Here is a 26,021-nt window from a genome sequence, read left to right on the forward strand (position 1 = left end):
TTATACTTTTTGTGCAGTTTGTCCAACTAGTTAGAGTTCAGCCTTACGTAAATATGGAAAGACTAGATCACAGCATATTTACATCTTGGCTGTTTTTTTATTTTTTGTTTCAAATTATTTTCAGCTGTGCAGACTACCGTCATTAAACGGTCACAAGGTGTACAGACATACTGTTTTTAAATGCCGTGGGCTTCCTCACCAGTCACATTGTGCCCTGACGTCCACTGAAACATCTGACGAGGAAGGTGATGGGAGACAGAGGAGTGACGCTGCCTACAGGCAGAAGGACCGAAGTTCAGTCTTGAGCCAACTACAGTGGCTCATGAGCTCCTGGCTCTGAACGGGCGAGTGGATGGGAAGGCACCGCCGGAGGATCGTGAGCGATGCCTGCTGGAAGGAGTGGACGCGCTGGCTAGGACGGCTCCCAAGAGAGGCGGCGGATATGGGTCTACGGTGAACAAAGTGGTGAATTACTTCAAAGAGAACGACATTTGTTTGCTGCAAGCCGACAAGGAAGGTGGTTTTGTGGTGGTGCCAAAGGGGGTTTATAATGAAAAAGCCTGTTGTGCCGTTGAGAAGAACTTTAAACCGTCAAAACTCAAGCCCGTGAAGGCCAAGTCAAGAGCCGTCGCCCTCTGCAATGAGTTGGAACTGCAAAGGTTAGCAAAGTCTGTAAGTGACTGCAAGGGCAAAAGTCTTCGCATGTTTTTTACAGCTAAGACCCACAAAGAGGATGTACCATTCCGTTGCATTGTAAGCGAACGAGGATCTTGGCAACGCCTTGTGAGTCAGTTCCCCTTGCAGCATCTTAACCAGATTGGGGTCACTGATCCTTTCGCAACAAAAAACTCTTTGGATATCATTGAATTTCTTAAATATAAGCAGCAAATAGGGCATTTCTTTTCTGTTGATGCGAAAGATCTTTTCTATTCCATTCCCCATAAGGAATTGTTCAAAGCCGTACAAGCATGCATTGAGGAAAGTGGGGTTACGTCCTTTCAAAACGCAGCTGCTGTGTCACTAGATAATTTTATGACTTGTTAGAATTTTACCTTAATGCTACAGTGGTAGAGTTCGAGAGTGGTTTGTTTATACAGAAGAAAGGTATTTGTATTGGTTCCTGTGTTGCGCTGGTTCTGAGCAATATTTTCCTTTCAATGATTGATCAAAGTGTGAATCAGCAGTTAGATAAAGATAAGGTATTGAAGGTTTTCAGGTACGTCGATGATTTGTTAATCCTTGTAAGTAAACAGGACACACGGCCCTACTTACGCACAGTTAACGAGATTTTAAGAATTTTTAGTAAGAACGGAGAAGGATTGGAATTTACAGAGGAGCAACCGGAAAGTGATAAATTAGTTTTGAGACCTGGAACTTTCCATAACCAGTGAGAGGATGTGCTGGATGTACCACCCTCGTGCCCAGAAGTTATTCTTGTCTTATAAATCGGCGCACTGTAAGACTGTGAAGCGAGCCATTGCCATGTCAGGTTTGAAGGCCGCCATTGCGAAGTCCTGTTGCCATACCATGGAAACGAGCTTCCAGTTTCAGATGGTAAGGCCTCGGGATGCAGGCTTCCCACAGTCTGTCCGGACAAGTGTGGTGGAGTCCCTTCTTCATAGCATAAAAGGCGTGGAACGAAAGCAGCCTAAGCTTGTTGAGGAATGAATTAAGCCAGAAGTGGTTCCCTGCTCTCACCGCGTTGCCCATAATCTAAACAAAGTTGCATCTAAATTTAAGGTTCCAATTGTATTCTCCGCTCCCTGTAAGCTAGCCTTGTTGTGTCCTCGTCTCAACTCGGAAAAAAGAGGAGAAAAATCCTGTGGAACCAGACATGCCCGTAGGTACGTGGAATACAGTGAAAGGGTTGTATCATATCAGATCCCACTCACATGTGGAAAAGTGTATGTTGGAGAAACGGGGCGTTGCCTAAATGAAAGGTTGAGGGAGCATGAACGTTCGATGGGGACAGGAACAGGTTCGAATCTGCCTCTTCATCACAAGGACTGTGAACAAAACTGCTGCCGGCCCATTCTGGAAAAAACCGTTTTTTTGTGTAGAGGCCATGATCGAGTGTCCCGTGAATTAAAAGAAGCTTTCTTGATCAGAAAAAAGGGCGCAAATGCTGTTAGCGATGCATCTATCTTGTTGTACAAAACTGAAGAATACTGTTTAGAAAGGTTTTCCTGAGTACGAGCATGTGTACAGGTGTTTTTTCCCCTCAATGTAATCCGAAGTGTTCAGCGCACAGGCCTTTTTATCAGGGTTTTCTTGCGTCACGTGGTTTTTTTCCTGCATTTGTTACGTTTTTTATACACTATCGTATTGTTATCATCCTATTGGATTCCATTCAGTCATGCTTCTTTGGCCCTATACACCACGTGTCATGCTTTTAAAGTTCTTTCGCCGCTTTTTATCGTTTTTAGCTACGCCGTGTTTTTAGTCTTTGTGTCTTTTATCGCTTTTATGACCCTTTACATCATTCTGACGTTTGCTGCATCTGATAGGTGGTGTGACGGTGTGCCTATATATTGCGTGTTTCTTTCCAATAAAGGATCAGTTGTTAGTAGCGCGTTTTCCTGTCCACCTTTCTTGTGAGTGTCTTGTGTTTTGCGCTAACTTTTGTACGAAGAATAATGCACCGACTAGCCCAGCAACAAGTGTTACTTGAGTCTTTACAGTCTTTCAAATTACAGCAGCCTAAGGTATAACCAAATAGAGATAATGTCGTACAGCACTGACATAGCTTACTGTTTCAGAGATGTCTGTATTGAAGAACCTCTGCCCCTTCAGGAAGAAAGAAAGTTCATGTTTGGATCTGCTCCAGGCGAGCTTTTCTTGAAATGCCCGTGCTGAAAAATGCACTTATGTCGACAAAGCCGTAAGTGGCACTTACTTCACTTCGAACTTATTTGTCGCAACAGCCATGCTTGTAGTCGGGCAAATCAGTTGATGAACCAAAGAAAATCAGCTGGAAACTTACTGCTGCCAGCAGCAGCACTTTTTTCGGGCTGCAACATTGCTCTGTTCCTTAGAGCATTGAAAAGCATCAGTGTAGTATGTGGCAGCTACCTCCCATACTTTCCTGTTTATAAACGCTGTCTCATGCCAGAAATCACGAAGGTACGTGGAATCATACTCAGCTTTTTTATGCTAGTTGAAGTGTGAGTTGTATTGGGCAGTATGTTATTTCTCGGATGCAGGTGTGGACGAAGCATCGAAGTGACTTGCAGCCGCAGGTTCTGCATAAAACTGAAAGTCATCATTCTGAACAAGGTCCTCCTAAAAGAGATCGTGAAGCTGTCTGCCTCTGTGCAGACCTTTGCTGCCAAGTGCTTTCACAGCACTATTATTTGGTTCGCCCCAATACATATTTTCCACTACTCAAGCATGGCTGCGTTGTAATGAAGTGTACACTATGTAATTTTCTGTCACTTTTTGGGCATTTACTTCCTAAATGGTTTTCTTTTTTTTTTAAACTGCTCTGCACTACAATGAGAATGGCTCACTAAGCCAAGCAGCTACCAAGGATGGGCCCAAAAGATGGGTGGTCAGATACCCAAAAGCCAAAAAAGCCGCCATTGTTGCAGCATTGAAGACAAAATGCACATATGGTACTTGTCATCTTGCATAAACATGCAGCGTCGCTTAGTTGTAGTAGTTATTCCTCCATCCTTGGCAGGCTACGTTGATGAACCCCTGGAAAATCCTGCCAACCTTTGTGAAAACAGCAGCTCTTACAAGCGTGCGATGCAACAAGCCAGTGTGGAAGTGTAACCACATCTGAGTGCCATGTTCGAGTATGCTGACAAAGCCTCCCTTGTGGTGTCACACACAAGCCTTTTCAATGTTTACACAAACTATGTCGATCTGCTGGGGTGATTCATCATGCGCTTGCTAAATGTATCATGTACAGTACATGCATATTTTTAGTTTGAGGTTGATTTATGAAATAATGTTCAAGGACTCTGATTAAGGACTGGTTTTATTTTCAATGCAATATGACCACGTCCCAAAGTAAGAAACTCTTGCAGAATTCGTATTACTAAGTAACGAAAAAACATGAGACAACAAATGTCTGGCATATCAAAAGAAATATGCATGAATAAATACACTACAGAAGGGAGGCAATTAACGGTAAGCAACAAGTTAAAATGGTTACACAAAGCCTAAAACACAATGTAAACAAATTTGCTGTGTCAAGGAATGAACAACTAATGTTGTCTCAATTTACATCAGGTAATGAGTAGCTCAAGTGCACCAAATGGAAAAAACATAAGTAATGGTAAAAACATAAGTAAACATAATAGCCTCTGAGATTCTCTGTTGCTGGTGGAAAGCATGTCTAAAGCAGTGCACAACGCAGCTTAGAAGCATGACCCTGTTGACCCTGTTCCCTCTTCCAAGCCTGCAGTGTATCCACCGTGTGAACTGAACTGCCTGTGGAGAGTATACCTTTACTGCCTGAAAAATAAAGCTACAATTTGTGTAATCATCTATTCCTGGTGGCATGGCCTATAATAAATAGCAGTGTTTGCAGCATTCGCGGTTCCCTTGGCTGTATCATTGGTACTTACTCATGCAGTTCCCACTGACCAAGGCTGAATGTGCAATAGCATTCCTTTTTCAGGTACTCGAGGTGCAGTACGCCGTGACTGAGACAGTATAGCTGTAACAATGGATGTTTCTTGATGCATGCAGAGTTCATTTTTCTTTTTTTCTTTGCTCTTTCTTTATTTTATTCATTATTTGCGAGTAAAAAATGTGCACATATGTATGCAAAAGGTCAGAATGAATTGTGTAGAACCTATCAATTTGCAAATTTTAATGCTCAAATAAACAATATGGAGCCTGCAGTGAATTAGAAATTTATTTATTAATCCGGCGAGCAACGCAGTTCTGTTCAGTGCAGCCCCGCCGTGGTGGCTCAGTGGTTACGGTGCTCGGCTGCTGGCCCAAAGGACATGGGTTTGATCCTGGCTGCGGCGGCTGAATTTCGATGGAGGCGAAATTCTAGATGCCCGTGTACTGCGCGATGTCAGTGCATGTTAAAGAACCCCAGGTGGTCGAAATTTCCGAAGCCTTTCACTATGGCGTCCCTCATAGCCTGAATGGCTTTGGGACGTTAAACCTTAATAAGCCAATAAGCCAAGCCTTTTCAGTGCAGTAGGGCATCAAATAGTAGAGGGCAGGCCAGGTTTGAAATTGAATAAGCTTTGAGTATGTGCGAGCGCAGGAATGGGTGCATAGCTGGTGGCGTTTGGGCTAGGGAGTCTTCTTTGGCGTGGATCACACAGTCGCCATTCACTCTAACCGATCTTGTTCAGCACTGAAAAATTGCTTACACCTGCTGTTCACTACAGAGAGAGAATGTGGTTCTGGAGGGAACGGAAATATGCTTTGCGCATGCTGTTTGCAGTGCGAAGTGGCATCATCACAACTACGCGAGGCATTGGCCAAGCTGGGAGGTAGGAGAGGGGGATTGAAAGAAGATTAGGGTAAACACAGGGATGCCTTTAAGAGGAAGATGCGGGAGACTGCAGAGCATGCAGCATATTTTGGACGTGACTTCAGCCATGCGCCTATGGACCTAGCCATGGACCATGGACCTTGTACTGGGTAGGTCGGGCATTCCTTTGGACTCTGATTAAAAAAGGCGCAAACTATGTGGAGCTGATTTCTGGATGCAGCCGCGGATGATTTATTTTGGACGAAGTCTGAATTGTTCGAAATTTCCCCGCTGTAATGGCATACTAGTACTTCTAGCACTGCGGCCATGGCCATTGTCACGAAAAACATGGAAAGATCTTCTGTATAAGTACGCCGCCGCGGTGGCTCAGCGGTTATGGTGCTCGGCTGCTGTCCCGAAAGACGCGGGTTCGATCCCGGCCGCGGCGGCTAGAATTTCTTTGGAGGAGAAATTCTAGAGGCCCGTGTACTGTGCGATGTCAGTGCACGTTAAAGAACCCCAGGTGGTCGAAATTTCCGGAGCCCTCCACTACGGCGTCTCTCAAAGCCTTAGTCGCTTTGGGACGTTAAACCCCATAAAACCATAAACCATCTTCTGTATAAGTGTGTTTTCACGAATAAATTTAGTTGTTAGTTAGCACTTGTCCCGTTTTCTTTCTAGTCTGCTGTGTTTCGCACTGCTTGTGCATAACAGTAGCGAAAGACTGTCCTCAATTTTTTGTTGGTGATAAATAAAGTTGGATTTTGTGTCGCAGCATTCCTGAATTCAGCGCATACAGTGCATGTACTATGTGTGGAAAACTTGATCTCAGCGTTAAATGCAACATTAATACTGCACACAAACGCACATGGCAGGTTACTTATCATCATTGTGTTCGTTAGACGAAAAGAAAAGTGAGACGTGAGCATGGTATTGGGCAGTTCCTCCTCACAAGTACCACAAAGCAAGAAGCACACGCGAGGCCTCTGTACTCTCGCCGCTTGGTCTCGTCCTCTAACAGAATTCAAGATTCTAGGGCCTTGGACAAAACCATCACAAGGAAAGTGATGAGAGCGGCGGTCCTGAGGTTCTTAAAGGACTCGGGGTTGTGTTCCCGTCTATTGACTTTAAAGGGACCATGAAAAGAATTAAAAGCCGCTTGTAAATGTTAGAAGTTATGCTCAGAAGCACTGACACCAAGTATGAGTCTTCGGAACTGAGCCGGCAATTTATTATGGCTTTTTAAAAATCGCGTTTTTTTAAATTCGCGGGCCGTTTGGTGTCTTCGTAGGGAGCGATTATAGCTGCATTCGATTCAGCCGTGGTTCTCTGCACCGCCGGAACCGGTTCACGGTGCGCTGCACCAAAGCGCTCGATTCACAGCGCCCCCTGCACCACCGTCCGCGATTGATTTTGGTGCAGTCGTGGTGCCGCTTCGGTGCAAAGAAGCGCGGCACCCTCAGAGACGGAGGTGCAGGATAGTGGTGGACGTGTTTGACGGCGTAAGCAGACGACGCGCGCAGCCGACGTTTTGTTTGTTAACATCAATGGCCAACTAAAGGAAGTTTTTCCCGTTTCTCGCGACAGCCTGGACAGCCTCTTGAATTCGAAGCTGAAATTCCTAGCTACTACGCTTTCGTAGTAGTTGGGGATACTGTTGCGGTCTGTCCGAACTGTGTTGCTGCAAAAGAAAGCACCACGTCGGCTTCCTCATCTGCGCTGTCTGACGACTCAGAAAATTCCATAAAAGTGGATTCGGCGATGCCGTAGTCCATGACTCCACGAGGCACGAAAAACAGACGCGACGCACCGCAACACACGCGCAACACCACGACGGACGAGAACCGAGAAACTGGAATTGCACCGCGCCGGCACCAACGGAACTTTTGCAGAATTAGTTCAGAGAACCAGTTCTGTATCGAACAGACCTTTTGAAACCAAAACCGGGAAAACAGACGTCACTAGTCCCAAGACGTCGGTAGGCCACCACACGCTGTCATTCGCTCAAGCCGCGGCAGCTACGACGTCACGGGCACACTTCCGGTAGCGGTGAAAATCGTCTGCTCGAGGCGCCGCGCGACCCCCTCGGGCAAGCGCAGGCCAGGGCATTGCCTTCACGCATATGTTTTCAATTTACCTCTGCCGCCTCTTTCTGCCGGGAGTTCGGGAGCAAAGAAAGCGCCGAGACCGGAGAGACGCTGCCGACGCACGCTGCTCCTCGGGAGTGCGACAACCGGAAGTCGTAAACCGAACGTCAGCGAATAACGTTTTCATGGGCGGAGCCCAGTCCCGGAGCTGTTTTCTTTATTTTTTCTTGGTGCTCCGCGTGTATGAGTTGAGGGGGGAGAGGAGGAGCGTGATTTTTAATCGTCTATAACTTCGTTGTTATTCATGCTAGCTCGAAGATTCTTTCTCTGGGGTGACGAGTGATGGATTGCCTATCTTTACGTAATCTCAATTAATTTGTTTCATAGTCCCTTTAAGTGTGTGCCTCTGTCCCCTTGTCATATTGGTCGATGGAAACTTGGAAAACTCATTTCGTTGCCGGTCATTTTCCATTTTTTCCCCTTTTGTTCCCCTCCCCACATGTAGGGTAGCCTGCTGGCATCGCCTGGTTATCCTCCATTCCTTTCCGTCCTTGTTTCTCTCTGTGTCTGTGCCTGCAGATGAATATATATAGTCTTCTATACCTGAGGGAGGGAGAGGTTTTTGTCACTTGATTTCACCTCCGCACTGCTCTCTGCGCATGCGCAGCGTTGCTACAGCGACGGATACGTGGTTATAGACGCTTTACAGCACCGTATCATGGGGGCTGCCATCTTTGATCACGTGATCACGCAGCCATTACTCGCCTCCTGACCGCTCGGCGCGCGCCTCGTCGCGAAGGCTACCGCGTCTGACGGTTCGGTTCCGACAGACAGTGTTTCGGCTGATACGGTTGTAAGGGAGGGGGAAGACGACACTATGGTTTGGCCAAAGCTTAGAAGTACATGTGAGAACCCTAATATGATCACTTCAGGTGTGAAAACGCGATCAGACTTCATGTCGCGGAGAGCCGCTGAGCTCTCCGCCTCTTCGAGCCAACGGACGGATCGCCTGAATGCTTGTCTTTGCATGCACTGAAGGCTCTGATTAATGTTTTTTTTATTGTTATTATATAAAACGGCAAGCTTTAATGTTCCTGCGGCCTTACAGGTTGTTGTCCTACTGTGTTCCTGCATGCAGACACTGCTCTAAAACGCTCACATGCACATCGTATGCATTTGTTTACAACTTGTTAACGGTGCTTAGGAAACCTGAAATATTTCCTACTGGTTGATGAAGCATAGAAAAGCGACAAAAATAAATAGACACACAAAGGTTGACTATCATGGTAGCGGTACCATGCATCAAGCAGCCTTCAGAAGCTGGCGTGCAATCGTTTCGAAGGATTCCGCGATATAATTGTTATAACGCGCGCATGGCCACGCGTTCATGCGTGACGAATTTCAGAATAACGTCAGCCTCATATAAAAAATTGTGGTACGCTCGACGCTCGATATGCGGACATGGAAATGTTCGTGGTCCCTTTGGTTGTAATTAATCAGCTTCACTCTGAGCGTGCGCAGTCACTTTTAGTGACTGTCTCGCATGGACCGCGAGAAAGTGACAATCGCCCGGCACAGCAGCCATAAACCAAATGCTGTAATCCGAATACGGTCCACGAAAACCGCGCTACTTGGAGAGAAATTGAAAGTAGCACCAAGACGGCGTGTAATGCACGGACTGACGGTAAGCTTTGTCGACTCGCACGGCCGACAACGGTGCAGTGCATAATAAACGGCAGCAGTATGTAGGAGCGCAATTCGTCCTTTTTTTTTTTTTCGTTCCTAATTCGGCCTCGGACGCTCGTTTTACTAATGGCCACAGACCATAACTTACGATCAATGCGGTCTCAGCATAGTGCACAACTGAAAGCACGCCGTCATGGTTTCGGTGCTGGATCAGCTTCTTCGTGCGGCTGTGTAGCGCACTTACCCTCGCAAATTTTCCAAGATCGAAACCTTTCTTTATTAGCTATCTAGCGCTGGCGAACGTGTTTGTTGCGTTCACTAGTTCGGAAAGGGTGCGTGGCGAACGGGCGCGAACATTGGCATTACCTCCTTGTTCAGTTCGGTTTCGTGAAGCTCGCAAACGACCACATCCCGCACCTTTAACTCTCTGTCGCAATTCTTGCAATCCACAACAGAGCATGTGTTTCCTCTGCCTTTTCACATCGTCGAAAGAAAACATTCGGCAACCACCCGCGAAATTTGCACTGCTGCGTCGAGGCGCACACGCCGGCGACTTACGAGGCCAGTAATGGTGCCGTGTTCCGAGCGCACGTGTGGCGCCATCTGGTCTCAAACGGAAGAACTGCGCGCTGTAAACGGTCTATAGGTGCGTCGCCTACTTCGCATGCGTCTCGGCCCCGAAGCCGTTCGCGGGGCTGGCATGCGTCGCTCCACGTTTAGTCACCTGCTGCAGCATTCTGCTTGAGCAGCGCTGGTGACAAGTGGAGTCATCTGCTTCCACGATGGCGTTACATGAATACGCACGTGAGGGTTGCCGGATCGCATGACATACGACTTTGCAAACATAACAACAGTGACGGACGTCTACTCAAAGTCATCCCCGCTTCTCGGTGCACGCATTTTTCTTTTCATTTGCATTTCTTTGCAGAGGGCAAGCACTCCCTTCTAGCACGGCGCGGTGCATAGCAGAAGCTTTGCAAAATAAATAATCGGTACTGCCTGTGGACTTGGCGCTGTTATAAGAGTAATGCGAATGGCTGTGTCGTACACGTTTATCCGTAGCGGCCACGTTTAAAGGCTGAACTCCATGTACGCGAAAACTCACGCGAACGCGACAGCGGCAAGCGACGAGCGGCACCGTCGCGCGAAGCGAAATACCCGTGTCGCTTGTCCTGTCGCTCGGATCTGCACTCACAGAAAATTTCGCTCGTCGCCCGGAAGTTGCCAACGCGATTAGCCAATAGCAGCTAACCTGGCAGCGTACGTCACTACCGAGCCTCTTGCCGGCTCTGGCAAAGATGGCGCTGGCTCTGGCCGGGAATCTTGCTTCACCACCGATTCGTCGTTGTCGCTACGCTGTGCCCCACGTTCACGGCAAACTAAATGCTCACGAAGCTTTCGCTTTCTCTGAACTTGCGTCAACCACAAAATTTTAGCGATAAAACACCCCAGATTTTCAGATTGCTTGTGTTTACGGTGCTGCTAGGCTTAGTGAGTATGCGTCGTTTGAGGTCAGAAAGCGCGCGAGGTTCAAACAGGTGTGCGCCCGTGACAATAAGATAAAATGACATGCAATGACATACAATGGCAAATCTGTAAACACGTTTTATTTGACATTTTTCTGCCCAAAATTGTAATCCTTGCAAATGATGTGACTCTTGCTATAAACGCAAACAGCTTTGCGGTGTATTATGCCAGCAACACTGATCGTCGTCTCCGTTTCGCGTTCGCGTTGTCGCTATGCATGGAGCTTGGCCGGTGGGCGAAGGAGCGACAGCCAGCCGTCGTCGCCGCGCAGCCTCGTCGCGTCGCTTACTTTTTCGCGTACATGGAGCTCAGGCTTAAAGGCTGAACTCCATGTACGCGAAAACTCACGCGAACGCGACAGCGGCAAGCGACGAGCGGCACCGTCGCGCGAAGCGAAATACCCGTGTCGCTTGTCGTGTCGCTCGGATCTGCACTCGCAGAAAATTTCGCTCGTCGCCCGGAAGTTGCCAACGCGATTAGCCAATAGCAGCTAATCTGGCAGCGTACGTCACTACCGAGCCTCCTGCCGGCTCTGGCAAAGATGGCGCTGGCTCTGGCCGGGAATCTTGCTTCACCACCGATTCATCGTTGACGCTACGCTGTGCCCCACGTTCACGGCAAACTAAATGCGCACGAAGCTTTCGCTTTGTCTGAACTTGCCTCAACCACAAAACTTTAGCGATAAAACGCCCCAGATTTTCAGATTGCTTGTGTTTACTGTGCTGCTAGGCTTAGCGAGTATGCGTCGTTTGAGGTCGGAAAGCGCGCGAGGTTCAAACAGGTGTGCGCCCCACGCTCAGGCAACATGGCGGCGCCCGTGACAATAAGATAAAATGACATGCAATGACATACAATTACAAAGCTGTAAACACGTTTTATTTGACATTTTTCTGCCCAAAATTTTAATCCTTGCAAATAATGTGACTCTTGTAATAAACGCAAACAGCTTTGCGGTGTATTATGCCAGCAACACTGATCGTCGTCTCCGTTTCGCGTTCGCGTTGTCGCTATGCATGGAGCTTGGCTGGTGGGCGAAGGAGCGACAGCCAGCCGTCGTCGCCGCGCCGCCTCGTCGCGTCGCTTACTTTTTCGCGTACATGGAGCCCAGTCTTTAACCCTGGCGAAACGTAAAATGCACCCGTGTGTTAGCTGCCGATTCGCATTGGATTTCGATATGCCTTGGCTGTCGCTAAGCTGATCGGCCAAGCGACACGCTAAACCACGGACTAGCGGTTCGAGGCTGCGCTGACTGTGCTGCAAGCCACGCACTCCGTGCTGGCATTTGATACCTTCAAAGATGTTTGCGATGCATGCCGTATCAACTGACTCGACGACGCAACCACTATGTGATGAGACATGCAGCCGTGACAATTCACATGCGCGACTATTTTTAACTATTAGAACTATTAATGCTCCTGTATACAAGAACGTAGCCATATGAGGCCGCATCGCCGCGAGCAGCAGACGACGCGCCTCTCTCCGAACGAAGCGCATGCGCAGAGATCAGTGGGAGGGAGAGGGTGATGAAAATGCCGCCACCCCAACATGTAGACTCCCAGTACAACTGGTTTTAGTCCGTTTGAAACTGCGAAATAATACTAAAAAACTCGCACAGGGTGTTTTGATTTCACGCATTGCGATCAGTGTCACCTGTCCTGTCGGGCGGAAACGTATAGCTACAAAAGGCGCATGAAGGCGTATTGGTCGCTACCCCAGCCGTGGCCATGTGTTTGAGCGCTCGCCTCGGCTTCGGGAGGTCGGGGGTTCGATCCCCGCGGCCGCCGGTCCACCCAGCCGGTCTAACCAATGGGAACAGGCGGTCCCCCGGCCATAGCGCTCGGCCTTCCAGGGCTGCACCGCTTGGGAAAGGCGGGTTCGAATTTAAAGACATTTTAGTGACCGTGGCTTTCGGCGATTGACGTCACCATGCAGCAACCAGTGACGCAGCGTCACCTTTTTACCGCCGCATGGCGCTCTCATCCTCAGGACGCCCTTTAGAGTCCCTTACTTCGCTACGTCGATAGTGATGCCATGAGATGTTTAGCCCGTCGGTGGACCGCGCGAATGCCATCACGCGTTGACGCTGAGAACAGAGTAAAGATTTCATACACGTAGGGTATGAAATGTCGAAATTCGAGCCTGTGCCTCAAAATCCCGTCGAACGTTGGGCAAGGAACGACTGAAGTGGTGGAACCCCACAGTCGGAGCACAACTCAGCTTGCAGACACCTCAGCTGCAGAAAGACTCCAGGACTCGAGGAATGCGATGTGTTCGCAGACAAACCTGGGAGAGGTTGTACAGATGTGCCGTAGCACGTACACCCCTGGAGGCCCCTTCCGAGGAGGAAGGATTACACGTTGAGCATTACGCAGCGGTATTCGCTCACTACCGCGTGCAGCTCCCGCGGCTCATAGGCGGGTGTGCATGACGGGTGGCACACCATTGGTAAAGGCACCTTTTTTTTTTCTTTTTGCGGTGCTTGGTGTCGTATAGTAGATCAGACTATGCCGAACTGTACCGCAGAAAAGAAGAAAAAAAAACCTCCGTAGCTTCCAAGTATATCAAGGAAACACGAAGGTATGAGCGTGCAGCTTAGGCCCCTTTTTTGCAATGTCTTGCCACATTAAAGTGTGTGGCATTTTATTCAAGGCAAAATGGCTTCGTCGGCTTCTCGGGAAAGTAGAAGACTGACAGATAACTGCACACACACGACGTTCGCCGTTCTCCCTGACGCTGTTTTAAAGCCATGCAAAAGAGCTACATCACCCTCATCTAGTCTACCCTTGTGGAGAAAAAAAAAATAGTTCAGTGTTGTGAATTGTTTTCCAGCCAGCTGCCGTTCAAAAGTGGACCCTGTGTGTGATTATGTGACAAGTGAGAGTCGATGCGGTAGGTTTCCTCGGATGAGAAGTCGTGCTCTCAGCTGTTGCTTCTTCGAGGTGGAGCAGATAGAGAAGGCGTAGATTTCGTTTTCACTCCGGCTTTCTCTCTTTTTTTTTTAGTTGAGCATTCATTCATTCATTCATTCATTCATTTTATTTGTTTTTCACCACATGACGTACACATTGTGAAAGGGGCCAAGAAGAAAAGCCGTTCCTTTACGGCTTGAAAAAAAATCTTGGTCCCCCCTGGCATTGACAGCAACGAAGCAACACAATCCAAAAACAAATGTACAGAACAAAATGGACAGATATATACAGAAACAAACAAAATTATAACTTGGCATTTTTATGAAAGATATGGCGACAAGCTCATGGAACGGTCGGGAATAAAGACATGCAGTTATAATGAAACAGTGGCTAAATATCTGTACAAGGTGTTTTGTTTATGAAATGTGTGGTGTTTATTAGGGACATGCAAATTAATAAAACAACGCCTTCAGGTTCCGGAAATTTAGTCCTAAAATATCTGTTTCCGCTTTAATATGTTCATTTAGTAATCGAGGCAGGTTATTCCTAAGACTCTGAAACCCATAGTTCGTACGGCATTTTGGCACTTTCCAACGGTCTGTTGTCCTCGTATTATAGGCCGCGTTGCCTATTAATTCTAAGTTCGATATGTCCAAAAACAGCCTTTGATTTTCCTTGATGCTGAGTTTATATTCGCGTAGGAGTTTATAATGATACATTTTAGTTATTGGAATGACCTTAAGATTTCTGAAGATAAGTTTACTTGAGTAAAACTTAGGCAAAATGATCCGTAAAACCTTTTTTTGCATCCTAACGCATAGTACGACTCGCTGGTTTTGAAGCACCGTGAAGAATTCCGATATGGATACACGGACAGCGAAGGGGCACACAGACGCATTTGTGTGCGGATTTGCCTCTCTGCCGTCTTCACATCTGTAATGAACCCACTAGCCTGACAAGTTCAATTGTCGCACGGTATATCTTGCGCTGCCTCGTCGTTCTGTTGGGCAATGCTTTCAAAGTCAGCTTTGTTTTGTTGTTCAGGGCATGTATGGCGGTTGGGCTCCTAAAGTTCCTCAATGAAACAAAAGTAGCGAAAAGCTTTGGACTTTCCGACACTCCTCCTCTAATGGCGCGCCGCCGGAGAATCGGGCCTCCCATTGGTCGAGGGGCCGTAGTCACGTTTAGCGCGCGCTTTTTGGCTCCGCAGGAGTCGCGCTTCATTTTCGTTCTGTGCAACAGTTTTGGCGGGAAGCGTTTTTTTTTTTTTCATCTTTGACGGCGTCTACGTGTTGCGGCGATGCCGAGCTTCTGTTGCGCGTATAGATGCAACAGCCGAAGTGGCAGTGGCAAAATATTTTTTGTAATTATTTCCAGAAAAAGCAACGCGGCTCGCCGAATGGTTTGGCAGCACAGGATCGGCCAGGCGAACTTCGATAATGTTGTGGATCCGCGTCTTTGTGAGATAAGTGGTCGTTTTTCAGTTGTCAGTCGTGTTTTTTCGGATGATTTTGTGTGAAGCGCCAGCGGCTGCAGTCTTTATTCGCACTAAATACCGTTTGGCATGATTTTAAATAGATTCGTTCGCTAGCGGTTACGAAAGCCGTGCTGAAGTGCAGGTTTAATGTTGCTCGCATTGTGCGGCGTGTCGGCTTGGTTTCAGTCGGACTCGTTCGCATGTTGTTTGAGCCCCGCCGCTAACGTTGCTCGCTATGCATGTTCAGGCTTGATGTTGCGGGCATTGCTTGCCGTATTTGTGTTGCTGCAGCTGGACTCCTGGGCTCACGAACTCGATTCTAAAGGGGCGGTACTCGCGGTTTGAGCCTCCGCTGCTCATGCTGCTCGCGGTGCAGGTCTAGCTTTCATGTTGAACGCATCGCTAGACGTATTTGTTTTGTTACAGTTGCATTCCTTCGCTCACGAACTCGACACCAAAGGTGTGGTACTTGCTGTTGAAGCTCCTGCTGCTCATGCTGCTTGCGATTAAGGTCTAGCTTTCATATTGCGCGCATTGCTGAACGTATTTTTCAAGCAGGGTTCTAAACCGAAATCGGGCGTTACTGTGCCTAGGCACATTAACGCACCTCTCGCTTGAATACTCGATATCTGCGTGGATAATACTTGAGAATGCTGGCAAGGGCCTCTGTAAAACATAGTTTCAGACATTTTGGGTTGAGGCTGTCGTCGCTGCCGCGAATTCCTGCGAAAATCACGCTGCGTGGAGCTATGTAACTTGGATAGGTGGTGTCAAATGAATCACTAACGCAGGGGCGCGCGCAATGATCCAGACCATTTCCAAAGTTGGACATTGGAAAAGCTTCTCATGGCTTTTAATGCGTAGTGGTGACGTGTCTACACTTGTGTATTCTTTTTTTAGTTATGAAAGGTCACGCTGTATATTTTTTTTCGTGCCTAATTGTATCTCCCACGCCACAATCTCAATGCGGCCGAATCGGAGGCAGAAAATGCAACAAAAATTATGCGGGCGCCCGGTCCGCTGCGCACCAAAGCGCGAGCGACGAGAAAGCCACTCGTCGATTGATGGGCCGCGAACTCGCTCGCGCGCGCCCTTCCAACGTGTGCTCCGCAGTCAAAGCGATCGAAGAACAAGAAGTTTCTATAAAGCAATCCAACGTTGGTCTGGGCAGTTATTACAGTAACTGATTTTTCAATCTCTCATTTAATCATGCCATTTTGACCGAAGCCAAGTCACAAAACGCAACACAAAGTTCATTTGGGCGCGCGGTCTGCCGGGCGCCAAAAGGCGACGGTTGAGAACGTCTGCTAGCTGCCACCGGCCTAGGTGCCGCCACATAGAGCTAGCTGGTCCCGGCCTAGGTGCTGCCACCGTCGGCGCCCGGGAGAAGCCAAGAGAACGAGCGCTGGCATAGGAGGAGGACGGATGGATGGATGGATAGGAGCGCCCCCTTTGAAACGGGGTGGTGGCAATTGCCACCATGCTCAGCTTTTCTTTATTTATTATTTTTTTTTGTTTACTGTGTTGGCAATTCTCATTAAGATTCTCCATCAACTTTGCCTACGGTTTCCTACTATTCTAACCTTATGCCACATCTCTGCTTTTCAGCCACCAATCCTCCAATCGCTTTTTGCTGACTTCCACTGCAGATTTATTTACATAACCATTGTTATCTTTAAACCCTAGGGCCTCAGAAAGAGTGACTGTGCCTGCATCGACATCCGGATGGATACCATCACATTTGATTATGAGGTGTTCAATTGTTTCCACAGATCTACCACACACTGCACATGTGTCATCTTCTTCGTTAAATTTCTTTTTGTAGCTGCGCGTTCTAAGACACCCTGATCTAGCTTCAAACAGTAGGGCACTGCCTCTTGAGTTATCATAGAAAAATTCTTTCCTGATCTGCCTTTTCCAGAATCGATATAGTTCTACACTATGTTTCTTTTCCATTGAATTCATCCAATTTTTAACTTCTGCGTTTTTAACCTGTCGTTTAATGCTCTTTCTTTCTCCGTCCTCATGACCGGCATACTTACTGGTTAGTTTTCTAGTTCTTTTCCGCCACTGTGAGTCAACGTTCTTTCTGTATAAATATTTAAATACCTTAGCTGCCCATCTGTTATCGTCCAATTTCCTCAGGCGTTCTTCATATAGTATTTTACTCTTAGCTTCCCGTGCCTCGAACGATGTCCAGCCCATATCCCCTTGTACTGCCTCGTTTGTGGTTTTGCCGTGGGCACCTAGTGCTAATCTTCCAACAGCTCTCTGATTTACGTCTAATCTCGACTGAACTTCTGCCCTTAAGCACAGAACCGCATTGCCGAAAGTAAGTCCCGGCACCATTATTCCTTTCCAAATACCTCTTAGTACTTCATATTTGTTGTACCCCCATAATGCCCTATGTTTCATTATCCCGGCGTCTCTTCGTCCTTTTGCCCTAAGAGCCTGTTCATGCTTTTCCGTGTATATCTGCCCTTCGTTTAGCCATATCCCGAGGTATTTGTATTCGGTCACTTTGGGTATTTCGTGGCCTTGTATTGTAAGCACCTGATCAGTTGTATCGTTAAAAATCATCACACCTGATTTAGTTGCGCTAAAACTGAATCCTAGAGCGTCTCCTTCGTCTCCACAGCAATTAACCAAAGTTTGTAAATCTTCCTGGCTATCTGCTAACAGTACAATATCGTCCGCATACATTAAACCCGGGAGTCGCTGTTCAACTACATTTCCGCCTAATCTGTACGATAGATTATAACCCAGATTACTTTCTTCTAGCCTTCTTTCCATATTTATCACGTAAAGCATGAACAGCAGCGGTGATAGAGGGCAACCTTGCCTTAATCCTTTGTGCACCCCTACAGTTGTGGTACTTTTTTTCCCTTCCCATGTAATTTCAACTTCATTATCTCGGTAGATTTCCTGTAGAAAATCAATTACCTCATCACCAATACCTAAATCTTTCAATATGCTCCACAGGAGTTCCCTGTTCACGTTATCGTATGCACCGCTTATGTCTAGAAAGGCTATAAACAGAGGTCTATTTTCCGCCTTAGCTATTTCTATGCATTGGGTAAGCACGAACAGGCTATCATCTAACCGCCTACCCCTTCTGAACCCATTCTGAAGTTCTCCGAGTATCCTATTCCCTTCTACCCATGACTGCATTTTTAATTTCACCGCCTGCATTGCCAGCCTGTACATAACAGATGTTATCGTAATCGGACGGAAGGATTTTATGTTCATCTTATCTCCTTTCCCTTTATAAATCAAATTCATTTTACTCTGTCTCCAGCTGTGCGGAATTTGCTGATTTGTTATGACTGCCTCCAATGCTTTTATCAGCGCGTCCTTGCTTCTTGGGCCAAGTTCATTAATCAGCTTAATTGGAATTTCGTCTATCCCTGCGCATGTGGTTTTAGGAATATTCGCTTCCGCCTTTTCCCAGTTAAGACTAGTCAGTTCTAAGCTGTTCTCTTTTGTGCTGTCCTGTGTTGCCGCCTCCCTTGGGGAGATTACCCCATTGGCGTCGCTAAAAGACGCAGCTATAAATGACGTAATGTAGTCCACAGCATCGTCTCCCTCCAAACATTTTCCCTCAGCATCTATAATCTGTTCCTGCTTTCTTTGATTTGTTTTTCCCAACCAGCTTATATGGTTCCAGAATTTTCTTGGCCCCCCTTTATTTGCCTCGCGAACTTCAGCCAGCCATTTATCAGAGGACTGCTTTATTTTAGCCTGGACTAGGACCTGAACTTGCTGTTTCTTTTGTCGATAAGATTCCCATTTTTTTTCCTATTTCCTCTACAGATAACTGCGCCCTCTTTGCTTCTCTGTGTTCCCTTGAAGCCACCCGTCGTTGTTCGATGGCCTCCTTAATTTCCATATTCCACCAGCTTCGTGGCTTCCTCTTTCCTCTCCAGCGGTTAACTCCTTTCACTTGTTTCATTTTTGTAGCGATGAGCAGTTCCAACTGATTATAATCCCAATTTTCCATGTGGCGTTTCTCAATTATTTCTTCTATATCGGCTGATATTAGCGCTATTTGTTCATCATTTAATTTTGCGTTGTCTTTTGGACTTCGTTGCATTTCTCTTTTGACTAGGGCTCCCAACTGTAGACTAATACGTTTATGATCACTTCCTAGGCTGTCCTTCCCCTCTTCGTCTATTTCCATTATTGCGAGCTTGCTATAGATGCCCTGCGACATTAGACAGTAGTCAATGGTTGTTTGCCTGTTACGGGATTCCCACGTGATTTGTCCCTCACATTTAGTTTCTCTATTGACAATAACTAAGTTGTGCCGCTCACACAAGTCTAGCATTAACTTCCCGTTACAATCTGTGTATCCATCCAGATCCTCGATGTGGCCGTTCATGTCTCCAAGCAAAATAATATCGACACCGTCTCCAATCTGCTTTATATCGTCATTGAGGCACTTAACTAGATCCTTGTTTTCTTGCCTGCATTTGTCCCCGGTCCCCGGGCTCCGGGCTGCTATCGCCATCTGCAGGTGAAGGAAAGAACTGAGAGAAATCTATTTTTTAGTATTTTCGCCAGAGGGCAGCACCAGTCCTTTGCCACGTCCGAAGTGTGGGCTGTGGGTGTAGGCGAGGCTGCGAGGCTTTTGTTGCTTTTGGTGGACCAAGAAAACCGTGCTAAAGAAAGCGGAGACTACCGTGGAGTGGCGTGCAGCAGGCTAGCGAACTAGGGAGCCTACATGTCGCGCCCCCTCCCGGCTTAGGGTGGTGACTTCCTTTGACACAGCTACAGTGCACTAGAAGGGGGCAGTGGGCTTACTCACCCGCTCCTCTGACGCAGTCAGCGTCGCATCCGAGAGGTGGCGCCACAGGCAACTTCAATGGGAACTTTGCCTGGAGCTCTAATTTCCTGGCGGTTCTGTTTATCTCAATTCAAGCCGTCGACAGACTTGTTGACTTTAATTTTAAAACACTTGAGAGTCTTTACATTTCTTTAGCAATCAGCGCATTTTTTTAGGCCACATGATATTTCCCACCTTAGTAACTTGCGTAAAAGGACAAGGGCAACTCGATCGGCTTGCTGCTTATCCTAACCGCGAGGCATTTTAACCAAATAAGGCGTCGCCGACGGATTTTGCTTGTGCAGAAAAGGCCTTAAAATGCTCCAAATTATCAAGCAACCATTAAAAAAATATATATAGTAGAAATCTTGAATTATAGTGTGGGAGATGAAATATACCGTTTCATATCGTGTTGCACTAACCCAATATAATTTTGTATGAAGATTATGTCTGGTAGTCATACCTCCTAGTCAAGCTCAAAAAAAAAAAGCAGGCATGCTATGAGGTTGGTTTGCCAAAATGAAATTGCATATATAGCTTAAATATTTCACTGTTTAACGTTGTTTCACGTGTGACAGTATACTTCTGCATTTGTTAACAACCATGCAGTTACAATCGTGACATGCTTGTCTACAGCAATATAAGAGTAAATAAAATAAAGATAACAGGGCTGTTTGTTGCTTACACGAAGCTTTTATTTCAAATAAGTGAAGTTCAACAGCCGGCCAATGAGTCACGCAGCATCTTGTGCACTGGCTCAACTCGAGCTGTTTGGCCCTCGGCCGCTCTCCTGCCTTGTCGCTCTTAATTCCTTTCACATAAAAATGCAGACGTGTGACAACATAAAAACTAATAATTTTTGCTGTGAGGGAAGGAGCATGGGAACTGTAACCGACCTTCTCGGAGAGCACTTCTGCATTGGAGGTCAACACGGCCGTGCAGTACACGACATCGGCGTGGCCGGGAAAACTATGTTTGCTCCAGTATACTGATGGCATTTCTAAATTGAAATAAAACTGATTTAAAACATCGCAAGCGGAAGACGTGCACGCTGGTGGGTATTTTTGACGGCTTGTTCGCGAAAGGACTTGGTGATCGAAGCTGTTTTCCTGCGTATCAACTGAGTCCTCGGTGCGAGAAGACTGCACGGCCGCAGCATTATCACACGGGCAGTGTCGGCTTCTTAGTAACGTATGTCGGCAAATTAGGAAGACTGGATGGCACGGCATCGGCGCGCAGAATCGGCTCCACGCGTGCTATCCTCACCTCTTTGCCTTGGATTACGTGTGCATAATCCCTTATAACGCGGCTCGAAATGGAGCTCGCATACTGCGCTCGTGTCGTCCAGGGGCTCTGTGGAAGTTCTTCTCCCACTCTTGCCGCCTGTTTTCATCCTTCAGGACGCCAAACAAAGAAAATTTCGGTTCACCCTTGACATAAACGTAGCCCGTTTGGCACCCAGGCGCGTAACAGTGTTTTTGCCGATGTCGCGGCACAGCCCAGTCCCTGCAAAAGTACACTTATAACTTCATGCTGTGCTCGCCAAAAACACTGCACGAAAAAACCCACGCGACGACGTCCACCGCAAACAAACGCAGCTGCGCGGAGCTGAGGTAGCTGAGGGAAATGAGCGCGCGGGCCGCTGCTGCTACCATCTGCTACATTGAAGCCGACACCAGCGCCGCCGCTCGGCCTCTCGGAGAAGCACATATCGTCGACGTTCGCGGAGCCACCGCTCCGCATAGCATGTGCCGGCGAGTGAGCCCACTGCCCCCTTCTAGTGCACTGTAACACAGCACATGCCGCCTCCCGCTAAGACCCATGTTGCCAGCGCACGCGTTGTCATGGTTACGGGAAGACGCCGCGCCATCTTGTTCCCCGCCGTACATAGGCGCGCATTAGCTGCTGCAGCAGTTGCGTCTTCATCGCCGTTCATCGTCGAGTGGGACAGTCATAAGTTGTCGGTTGTTGCACGAAGTGCGCCAGAAAGCTTACGCAGCAGCAATGCCCGGGTGTTGCGTTCCGCAGTGCTCGAACCACTGCAGGAACGGCACACGGATGTTTCGTTTCCCTGCTGACCCCAACCGAAGAAAACGTTGGCTGGCACAAATTACATCAAATTACATGACAATTAACTAATTACCGGTAATTAATTGAGACCTAGAATTAGTCCGGTGCATTAAGATTAGTTCAGTGCAATTGTACTCAACATAAGCTATCCAGCGATATACGACTTAGTGATGTAGCGTAAATTTCAATTACATTACAATTAACTAATTACCGGTAATTAGTGGAGACCTACAATTAGTCCGGCGCAATTATACTCGACATAAGCTATCCAACGATAGAACACTTGCGGTGATTATGCCTGACATAAGCTACACAGCCACTACGGCCACATTCTGTGCAGGCCGCGCATGAACCAAGTAATTAATAAGCATTAAAAAGTGGGCCTGCGGAATCTTTTGATTACCGTTATAACATTGAATTCTGAACGCCCAACACCTAAGCTCGGTTAGTGCTCATCGTGACGAGGAACCCTTTTTACGTAATTGATAAGCGCTGCCTTTTGGCGTGATGACGCGCGCAGTGTAATGCACCGTCGCTGAGAACTGCTCTATGTCGTCGGAACGGCGTCATCTGTTGGTACTAGCTTCGAAAGAGACGCCGATAAACTAGAATATAAACTAATGTTGTAGATCGCCCCAGCGACCACGCCACTGAAAGCCGGGATGCTCTCTTCAAGGGGACCAACATGGCTGCCCGTCATGTTTAGCGGCCGTTTTCGGCAACACTGGGAGAGATGTCACCACCCTAAGCCAAGCGACATGGCGGAAGTTTAGTCGTGCGCGGTATAGGGAACCGCGCTCGCTTCCGTGCACGTGCCGAGCTCTCGCCGCGTCAGTATGTATCGGTGGCTCAGCTTGACAGATATTTCAGAAAAGCAAACTTGAATAAAGGTGAAAAGCTAATTTCGCATGTATACTCTGTGGAGCAGAGTATTGACCACGATGAAGCCCGGCTAAGTGGGAAATGCACATCGCAAGTGAGCGACCACATCGTGTACGTCGAGGTAAGTCTGTCATTTTGTTATATGCTCGAACTACCGATAAATGACTCGCAATGAATAGGGCAATGAATGACTCGCACTCGATCCATCTGTGCTGGCGAATACGAGGCAGAGGCTTTAGTCGCTGGTTGGGAAATTCACTGACGCTTGCGAGGTTGGCTGAATTAAAGCACTGCGAAACTCGGCTTACTGCCGCCTCATTTTTTTTTATTCAGTTCTCATACCTGCCTACGAGTTTTGTGGACTAATCTTCATGAAACCTGCGGCGTTAAACCTGCGGCGTGAACGCGTAGTTAGCTGCGAGTGATACCCAGCCACGGGTGTCGTGCGCGCGACGCAAGCGCGGAAATGTACAGTGGCCTTAGTTTTATTCACGACGAAACCGTTAAGCAAAAATAAAACTCAGTCTGTGTGCGTGAGTGCGCGCGCCCCTTTGAAAAATCGGGCTCGATTCTAACCCAATGATTTTTAACGGAAAGCAATGCGTGTGATAGGAGGGCTGATCAGATGGTGATAGAGAGTGATATAAGATAATGAGACAGTGCAGGCAGTAGCAGAGCATTTGCGAACAGTAATGCAACGAAACATGCATGACGAGATGGAGACGTGGCCCTAGCAAAATTGAGCAATGTTCTTGGCGCATCCAACTATAAGCCAGGTCACCCAAAATCTGACGTTGCCTTTCATATAAAATTAGTTTTATGGTCTAGCATGCCTGGCTGGTTTGAGGAATACCCAGGCAATTTATTTCTCTCATAGTTGGCGTGGTCAAGCCAGGAGAGGCGGAACCTTGACGTTCAAGGAGGGAGATGCACATGTAAAGCTGGCATCACAGCTCATTGCAAGCATGCAGCTGCTATGTGCCTCTATGCAAACTACAATGAAGAGAAATCGTGCACCAGCCAGCCCCAGAAATGGGGAAAGCCGAGCGACAAACGAAAGAGGCGCTTAGAACAAGATGTTTCGGACCTCTTCTCCTGTGAGTAGAATCCGCTGCTTTATTATATGCTTGAACACTGCAGCCTGAAAATATGCTTTCTGGCCAATTACTTTAGCTTATCTTTTTTATTTCTGTGCATTCAACACGCCGCCCTTAATAGCTGCTGTTTATATTTGTTGAGTATACCATTAACTTGTTTATTTTTTTTTCGTCCTTCATAACAGGCCAGGACACTAGCACTCAAGAAGGAAAGCCTCATGACCCAAATATTATATTTACCTATCCGGATATAGTGTGCCCACTAAAACAAATATTGGAAATAGAGAAAACAAGTGCCGAGGATATGATTTGTGAGGAAGTACTCAATGATATTGTTCAACAAGTGACGACGAAATTGGAGAAAGAAACCCTAGAGGATTTACTTCAGCCAATGAAGCACAGACCAGTGTACAGATACCTAGAGGTTCTTGAAAACGAAAGAACCCAAATGAAAAATTTCGCCAGCGAAATGGATGACAAGAGGGCTCTGATTTGTGCAGAAAAAGTGGTACTTAAAGAGAACCCATGTGACCTATGCCTTCACACAATGGGCCAGGCAAACTGCTCACGGTATGTAATGAAAATTCAGCAAATGGTAGCAAGCACAACACAGAATGAATGAAATCATGCTCATAATACTTATAATTTGCAGATGGCATGAAGAGCGTCACGTCCGCATAAGCAGCATTAAAGCACATGTCATCAGGTCATCAGGACAAAAAAGAATGATGACGGATTGCAGAAAGCAGCTGAACAATTATGCAAGAAATCATCTTACACAAGTGCTGCAATGCATTACAGTATGCTTTCCAGCAGCATACCACTTCATTTAAAAGAAAAACATGCTGTGCTTTGACATCAAATCACATCACTGTGCTTCCTGTGCCACAGCAAGATTGAATTCTGTCCTATTTTCATAATAATAAAGTCTAAGACGCAAAATTGTTTTTTCAGGTATAAAGACAGAAGCAATTGCACGAGATGAGCTCCAACAAAAGCTTAGTATTTGCATTGTACAAGTAAGTTTGCTTGCTGTTTTGCCTTCCATGCGTCTCTCTTTGTACGTCAAGTCTTCTCTTCCTTGGCTCTTTCAAATAAATCAATAATTAATCCCATTCGTTATTTTCAGACAGGGCTCATCGTGCTTCCAGAGCAACCATGGCTTTGCTGCAGCCCAGACGGTATAGCCAAAATTGATGACGAAACTGTGGTCATTGAGATTAAGTGCACATATAAGTTCAGAGATGAACCTTTCATCCTGTATGAAGAAAGGCGCAGCCTACTGCCTTACTTAGTTTTCAGTGGGGATGAGATTGTATTGAAAACCACACATAGCTACTACACGCAAATCCAAGTCCAAATGTAAATAATGAACCTTCACAAGGCCATTCTGTATGTTTAGAGTCCTAAACACTCAGTGAGAGTAAAAGTAAACCGGGATGAGGCCTTTCTGTGGAATCTGATTCCAAAGATGGAGTATTTTTATTTTAAGTTCTTAATTCAGTTGTTGTTCTAGGCCTCAATACTTTATTTCTTTAGCTGATTCAAGACGCTTTGTTCAAGTTATTTTAGATTATATAACCACCATTTTTATCATGTGCATGCCGAATTCTGTATTAATTTGAACACCTATGCATTTTTTATTCCAGGAATATCCAGTAATTAACCATATTTAAGAATTTTGTGTTCAGGAGTTATGTATTTAAAATGTCTTACATTATGTGATATTTATTGCCATGAAGCAAGTCTGGCTATAACAGGTGCCTTTTGAAAGGACGTGCCATGTTAATTTAGAGCACCTGGAGATTTTAAGTGTTTGAGCATGAATTTTTGTTGTAATAGTAGCTTTTTCATTTGTTAGCCCTAGTGTCCCCTAGTCATAGCATAGAAAAATTCGCCAGATAAAGCTCTAACATAATTCATCCATAATAAAATTGCATTTCAATAAAAAAGCAGAGTAATGCATGAAATAAATTTTTAACAAAGCACTAGTAAAACTGAAAAATGTAAGT

General features: G+C 46.6%; 1 protein-coding gene and 1 pseudogene across 1 annotated transcript in view; both read left to right on the top strand.

Annotated features, from left to right (window-relative positions):
• LOC149348342 (uncharacterized) overlaps nucleotides 1-26,021 on the top strand; it is a 358,890-nt gene that overhangs the window by 19,796 nt on the left and 313,073 nt on the right. The window lies entirely within an intron of this gene.
• LOC149348344 (uncharacterized) lies at nucleotides 1,528-25,658 on the top strand (annotated as a pseudogene).

The sequence above is a fragment of the Amblyomma mixtum genome, chromosome 4 (assembly GCF_055824585.1).
Source record: "Amblyomma mixtum isolate Tamu chromosome 4, ASM5582458v1, whole genome shotgun sequence".
Lineage (NCBI taxonomy): Eukaryota > Metazoa > Arthropoda > Arachnida > Ixodida > Ixodidae > Amblyomma > Amblyomma mixtum.